Source organism: Amia ocellicauda, unplaced genomic scaffold, assembly GCF_036373705.1.
Source record: "Amia ocellicauda isolate fAmiCal2 unplaced genomic scaffold, fAmiCal2.hap1 HAP1_SCAFFOLD_311, whole genome shotgun sequence".
Classification (NCBI taxonomy): domain Eukaryota; kingdom Metazoa; phylum Chordata; class Actinopteri; order Amiiformes; family Amiidae; genus Amia; species Amia ocellicauda.
Genome location: NW_027102878.1, coordinates 18,155 through 26,333, shown reverse-complemented (window position 1 = coordinate 26,333; position 8,179 = coordinate 18,155). Strand labels below are relative to the sequence as shown.

Sequence of the window (8,179 nt, the reverse complement as noted above, 5' to 3'; positions counted from 1 at the left end):
AGGGTGGAGGATGGAAAGCCATCAACTCAATAGGCCTGTTGATATGGAAAGGAGACAGCACCTTCGGGAGGAATGCAGGATTAGGTCAAAGTGTAACCCTGGAACCATCTCCTGCAAAACGGACACACACAGGGTGAACAGACAGGGCATGTGACTCGCTGACGTGATTGCCAGCAAAAATGCCATCTTCAGTGACGCAAACCTTAAGTCATATGACTGCAAGGGCTCAAATGGGGCCTTAGAAAGCGTGTCCAGCACTACATTAAGGCGCCATGCGGGCAAAGAAGGAGCGTGGGTAGGCCTCTGCCTACGTGCACCTTTCAGAAACTGCGCTGCTAAAAAATGAGGGTCCGGAGGCTCGCCATCAATCCTGACATGACATGAGGAGAGGGCGGCTAAATAAACCTTGAGCAGCCAGTAGGGCACAGATCTGGTCCATCTTGGTGCAGCATCTCGCCCCCTGTCTTTCAGGACGTGACTAGGACCCCGCGGGTCCGGTCCCTGACAGAGGGGGCAGATCACGTCACCACTCCAAGCCGGTAGCATGCGGTGGCCACACGTGGCACAGCAGCGGGGATGGGAGGAGGAGGAACGGGGTCTCTCCATACCGTCAATACCACGCTCGATATTGTTATTTTATATATATTATTTTGTAAGTAAAAATATGATTGCTTAATATGTTTTTGCATTATTATGACTATTATTATATAGTATTTGTTATTTATATATATGAATTTATAATTAAAAATATGATAAAATTATGTCAAATTAAATCAAAATTATAAACCACATTAATGTACATAGTAATACAACATGATACATATGATACAAAAAAACATGTCTTAGTATTTTAGGGGTTGGAGGCTAATTTGAAAATGTTAAAATGGGGTAAGGTTTTGAAGCCCTGGCCTACAAAGTCATTTTAAACCCCACCGCACAGCATTGTCAAAGCCCTGCTACCCGCTATCAATGCAGTTGTTAGCTCTGTATTAGACAAGTGTCTAAAAGTTGCATGAATAGATTAATAATACCCCTGTACTACTGGTAAACCTTTAAGTTTACATCATAACAAGTGTTGGAATATGTTGAGGGTGAGCCTATTTGTTTCTGTGTCTGTGAAATAAGCCATTTTACAAAACACAGAGTTTGTAGTGATTTTTCAGAGTTTCAGGGTTTAGTAGAATGCAGTTTTGGTTCATATAAATATGACGTTGTGCTTATTTCAGTCTGCTGTGTGTGTTTCCTGAAGACTGATTGCATTTTCACTATGTAGTTTGCAGATTACTCCTAGAAGTTATATAAATAATTTTACAAAACTTAAAATTTGCAGTAAAATACTATTTGTGCTTATTATATCCTTGCAATGTGGTCCCTACTTCTGTGTTTTGTATGTGTGTCATGCTTGCAGTTGTCACCATGTATTTGTAGGTTTGAAAAATAAGGTATTTCCAAAGGAATAGAAACTTAAGTGTTTCTCACTTTATTTACAATAGATACCTGATGTACTTTGTCACCAGAACCTGGTATAACTTTGAAAAAGAAGCCAAGAGTGAAAGACTGAATAGAATATATATGGAATATGCTGGAAATGACATTACTCTGTACAGGTCAGTGTTTCTTTCTGTCCAATGTTGGTGTTGTGAACAAGAAATTAATGATTACAAGTATCTATAAAACATTTCATGGAGTATCTTTTTCTACTTCTGACTATGTTCCATGTTGTAAAATGCTTGTTTGTCACAATAAAAGTCACCATTGTGTGTGTGTGTGTGTGTGTGTGTGTATTTTATTAATTCTATACATTAAAGCACAAACAAATCATATATACATATATTATTTATTACATATGAGTATTCACAAATAGTGCTTCACTGTGTCTCTCTAAGAAAAGTGGTGTGCATGTCTTTAGTGTCTATTGATAAATAAAACCTAACAAGATATATATATATGTTTGTGTGTGTGTGTGTGTGTGTGTAATGGAATGAAATGCAGTATATTCTTAAATATGATACATGTTAAGGCTACGTTTGAGCATTCACTAATGTAACAAATATAATAAGTACAGTGCTGGTCAAAATGTACAGATATAATTCTATACATTTCACTGTTGTTCTCTATTGTCTATTGATAAATATAAACTAAAGAGATATAGGTATGTGTGTTTATCTGTGTTTGCTTAAATATATATGTAATGACATGCAATATATGTAAGTCTATACATTTCTTAATTGATTTTTTCTTACCTTTTTATTTTGCAAACACAGTATCATCCTAAGCCTAATCATAAAACATATAAACTAAAAACACATGTGGGTTCAAATCCCACTCTGAGTAAATATTCATATTTCTTTTTAATTTACTAAAACAGTATCATAAAACATTGTAACCTTAAATATATATAAAACGTTTATTTTTCTTATTTTTTAATTTACTAAAACAGTATAATCAAACATAATCTAAAATAAAATATATATGTGTATTTACAACTTTTATTTTTCTTAAATGTATACAATATAATCTTGTATATATATAAAACTTTTATTTTTCTTATTTTTTAATTTACTAAAACAAATCATAAAACATTTTAACCTAAAATAAAATATAAAACTTTTATTATCTTATTCTCTATATAACCTTAAATATATATATATATTTAAAACTTTTCTTATTTTTTAATTTACTAAAACAGTTTCATAAAACAATATAACCTAATATATATATATAACTTTTCTTATTCTTTTTATTTACTAAAACATTATCATAAAACAATATAATCTTATATATATATATATATATATATATATATATATATATATATATATATATATATATGTATGTATTTAAAACTTCTATTTTCTTATTCTCTATATAAACTTATATATATATATATATATATATATATATATATATATATATATATATATTTAAAATGTTTCTTATTTTTTAATTTACCAAAACAGTTTCATAAAACAATATAACCTATATATATATATATAACTTTTCTTATTCTTTTTATTTACTTAAACAGTATCATAAAACATTATAACCTAAAATATATAAAACTTTTATTTTCTTATTTCTTAATTTTCCAACACAGTATCATGAAAACAATATAACCTTAAAAACACAGTTTACGCTATTAAACGTTACATCTCCACACCAGCAGGGTGAGGTGCACTTGGACACTCACCATGATGGATGTCACCCTAACAAAATGGCTACCATCTTACCAGATGACCTATGACCTTACAAATGGCCGATATCAGCCAAGATGGCTGACATCCAAAATAGCCGATATCATCCAAGATGGCTGACAAGGGAGGGTCAAATGGTAACCCAAGGGGGGTGCTGGGAAGGAGAGAGGAGTTCCCGTTCAAAGGTTCATAGGGAGGGCGGGACTTCCAGCTGTCAAAATAAGTGATGCCGCCATCTATACTACTTCTGTGGCTGTCTGTGGCTGGACCGGAGGGTTGGACCTGGGTTTCTCTTCATTACGAATACATCTTTCGCTGCCCAGGTGCCCACATGCCTGACCTGCTTTTCAGCTGGATCACAGCTCCGCCCCAGCAGGGTAGAGCATCCAAAAATGGTACAAACTCATCCACGTATTGCAGTGTTTCCGGGAGAGCTGGCATACTGAGCGAGAAAGTCAACACTGACAGTGTGGCGAGAGACATAATGTATGTGCTCTGTAATGTCATTGCTGTCAGGTGAGAGATTTCTATGATGTCATCGCTGATATAGCAGTGAAGTGAGAGGAAGAGGAAGGGATAGCACGTGTGTGGGCTCACTGGCTGCCTCAGCTAGAATGGGTGAATGAGAGAGTGCAGGAACGGAACGCAGGAAATATACAATTGTATGTGACAGGCCGCTGTCTGTCACGGCACGGCTGCTGCTGACGTCTGCTGATGAGGTGCTCATGTGCCACAGCTGTGTTGTCGCTCCCTCGCTAACAGGCTGTGGACTCACGGTTGCGGGCAATGAGCACCGAGGCGATTGTGATGTCAGTGGCAGCTGTGCCTTCTCTATTTAATCCCTCTCCTTCCCAGATGGAGGCAGCTAACCCGCTGAGAAGGAGGACTGACACTCCCAACCCTGACTGCCCGGAGCACCCTGTTTTGTGTGGATGTTTCGTTTTGGTTGTTTTTACCCCTTGTATTTTGTCCCGTTTACCCTGTGAACCACAATAAAGCCCGGACACCAACGGAACCAGAGATTCTCTCCATCCCTGTGTCTGGCTTTTACATTGTATTATGCATATTCTGAATCGATTTGTAATGTATATTCATGATTTATTGATTGAAAGAGTTCTGTTTCTTCTGGCTAAACTTGTTTGCACATTGAATATTGAATTGTAGTGTCTGTGTGTGTGTGTGTGTGTGTGTGTGTGTGTCACTAGAAGTCCAGCACACTATCCATTGTGGCACAGAACCACAAAACTGTACGACGAAGATACTCTTCTGCATGCCTGCAGATGACCGGGCGTCTCAGCGTGATTTGACAAGTAGCATTTACAGTTGTGTTTTTTAAATCCCTGTCTCGCTGATTTTGAGACGGATGGAAATGATGGGTTCTTCTATTTGGTAAAATGGCTTTGCTCACTCGAGAGGCAGCCAGGTTAAGCGGGCAATAATGCACAAGTAGCTCTGTCTTGCGAATCTTGGAACTGTCCATTGGACGTACACGGCGTCAGTCGTCAAGAAATGTCAAACAAGGAATGCCCACAACGATGGTGGGATAGAAAGCCACGGGTGCAAAATACAACGGCTTAGTAGTCCATGGCCTTAAGTACAAGGCCACCTGATCCAGCTGTTCCCGGAGATGCAACTGACACGGAGGGGGACTGGTACAGTGACAGTGGCTAGGAAAAGAAGCAGCGTATGAGGTCTTGATAGTCAAGCAAGGATTTGGGACAAAGTTGGCATTCCAGAAAAGTAAGAAGTGAAGGCATCAGCGAGGCACTTGACTGCAAGATACCTCTGGCTGTCACGAGGAAGCCCAGCAAGCTCTAAGTTTCATGAAGTGAGCACTGACTCTGGTGGGACTCGAACCCACAACCTTTGAATGACCACTGCCCTTTTCACTAGAAGTCCAACGCGCTATCCATTGCGCCACAGAGCCACTTGTCACCATACTGTTCTGCACGCCTACTGATGACGGGGCATCTCAGCGTGCTTGTAGAAGTAGCATTTTCAGATGTGTTTTTTAATCCCTGTCTCGCTGATATTGACACAAAAGGAAATGATGGGTTCTTCTTTTAGATAATGCGGCTCATGTTGACTTGACTGTGAGGGGAAGTATTTGTCAAGCACACTGTCTGTGTCTGTCTGGCTGTCTGTGTGTGTCTGTGCTTGTGTGTGTGTGTCTCTGTGTGTGATGTGGGACAGTGCCCTGTCTGAGTGCCAAATATATTATATTCCCACCATTGTTGCAGCAAGATTGTGTAACCCATATATGAATTTAAGCTTTGTGTATGGCTCCGGAGAGGACAGGTACAGTAGTTCTGTGCAGGTGATTTTTAGAAAAACATTTTCATCCAAGGACATAGAAAGAACATAATGTAAGACACAGGAGACGTGTGTGTTAAAGTTTGAGGTACCTCATTACCATCATCTAGTTGCCCAGAAACCAAAGGGAGTCCTCTTGTATATGATAGCAAGTTCTTTAGAAAAACTTTAGATGTGTCTTGCCCAGTGACCATCTCCGGAGCGCTTCGTTGTAGCTCAATAAACTTTTTTGGTATTATTTCAGTTAAATCAGGTCCTGATTATTCCTTGTCCGCCTGTTTATTGAGGGAGTAAAATTTGTCCCTATTAGTGCGTCTGTGTCTGTGTCTCTGTGTGTGTGTGTCTGTGGAGGGTTGACATTTTTGATATCCATAACATCAGAGCAGATGAGCTGAACATGTTTCTCATTATGCACACTGGGCACACTATATTGAATAGCGATAACACTACACACATATGAACACCAAATTATTGCTGAATCTATAGTTATGTTAACTCTGAAAATGATAAAATGATCATCTGAAACACACAACAATAAAGCAACGAACATCATTCCACAAAGCAAAGCGAGCACATACAAGGATACTGTAAATTGTAACTGTACGCATACACTAATGTACAAGCACAATGACCATGAACTCAGACCCAATTCTTGGTGGGGGGGGTTTAAGACTAGAAAAGTCACTGGTGCCATCACTGGTATACATTGATTACAGATCGGGCCCTGTGTTCAGTGTGGCCACTGCTACCTACCTACATACCAGAGGAGGCTGGTGCATAGAGGTGCGAGAGAGCAGTTCTGGATCAAACACACCTGCTGCTGCGCTCTGCTCTCCAATGCGCACTGCAGGTCAGTCTCAGGACCAGACAGTGCGCAGTAAGTTGACCATTGAAATACTCTTGCTGTGCTGGATTTTATTTCTGCTATGACACTGACAATTTGATGAATGGTGATAGCTAGTTTAGGGTTACCATACATCAGAGGAGGCTGGTCCACAGAGGCAGAGGAGGTTGCTCCTCCTCTATCTTTGAGTGTTTAGCTGTTACTGTTTCTTCAGTTATATTTGTACTATATTACCTTGTTATAGTGTTAAAATGTATTTTCATTTAATAGTGTGGTTTTTCAAAGTAAATACTTTTTATATACATTAATCATATTAACTAAAACAAATATGATTTTCTTTTTAGTAAAAATAATACTAATCGTTAATGTTATTTATTGTTTGTTATTGATTGTTAAAAAAATATGTTTTAGCTCACAAGTTTTTGTGTTCTTTTCTTGGTAAATCATTTTAGCACCTTTTTGCCATGTATTGAACAAATAAGTGCTGTTTTTTATTTGACCTATTTGTATATATTTGCACAGTATATAATGTTACATAAGGGTCCAGGGATTGAATGTTACACTCATAACTTATTGTTCAGACATTAATACATAGATTTTGTTTTGCATGTAAATACTTGTTTGACGTCATAACACTTTGTTGTAAAAGGTACTTCTTAACATACAGTGTTAAAGATGCATTCTAGTGATGTTGGGGGGAGTTGTGTACCCATTCTCTCCAGTCAGGCATTTTCTTTATTTTTGCATATTAAGGGGAACCTATTTTGTTCACTAATACCATTCCCTCTTGCACTGAACACATGCTCAAGGAATGTGTCCATATTGAAGCACTTTTGGGGGTGAGGCGGGTGGAAAAGTTGTCTGTATTGTCTTGTGTTCATGGCAAGAAGGCATCACCGTTGTCTATTGTGTTCATTTTAAAATACATTTGTCACTAGCAAATGGTAGCAAATATGGTGGTACATTAATGCTGGATTGTTATGAATAGCCCAGCTTATCCTTGTAATTTGCTTCAATCTTGACTTACAAACTGAGTTTTTAAAACCAATTTTAAAAGCATGCCCCCAGACCCCCCTAGCAGACCTCTCTGTAATAATCATGGCCTCCTTATGGCCCCCGCCCCATTTTCAAAATCCTAGAATCAGTGAAATGATTTTTGTCCTGTTTTTCATGTTGTACAGAATTGATTTCTTATTATCATGGTTGTACAGTAAACTGTCCAATTTATTAATTCGGGACCGTTTAGCCTGGAGCTTAGGCTCACTCATATCTTCCTCTTGAAAGTGGCGACTGCAGACGATAGTATGAGGGGTTATGCTGAACTGCTCACACCAAATATTTTGTATCCACTTTTTGAGAGTATCTTCCATGGTAGGGAAAGTATGAAAAGAAAGCTCAACACGCAGTTGAACTAGAGGAAGCCTCACGCAGCGGGACATCTGATACCCCACTCCCCCGCTGTTATTGTGAAAATGGTGCGGTCGAAACACTTGGCCAGTCAGATGTGCGGAACACACTGATGTGCATTTTGCAGCTCAGCAAAGCGGAAACTGACTAGCGAGTCAAAATGCCTCACCAAAGGCAAAAATCAGGGGACAGAGAGGAAAAGGAATCGAAAGAAGCAGAGAGGCAATGGCCACATTTCTTGCAAGGCATGAACACCAGGTATGATAGGCGAAGCTGAACATGGCAAAAGTGAGGAGCTGGTAGACTCGCAAATAAAACGTCAGCTAGAAAGCTTAACCTTTAAGTAACGTTAGCACATTCACTTCACTAGATAAGAAAAAAAAACACTGCTTCACTGGCCATGAGAAGGGCTGTGTACCAA

General features: G+C 38.7%; 1 non-coding gene across 1 annotated transcript; it reads right to left on the bottom strand.

The window, feature by feature from the left end:
• Positions 1–5,030: 5,030 nt before the first annotated feature.
• On the bottom strand, positions 5,031–5,121 carry trnar-ucu (transfer RNA arginine (anticodon UCU)). The gene is given in 2 exon segments: positions 5,031–5,066; positions 5,085–5,121. It is a non-coding gene; the product is annotated as a tRNA-Arg (tRNA).
• Between the last annotated feature and the right edge of the window lie 3,058 nt (positions 5,122–8,179).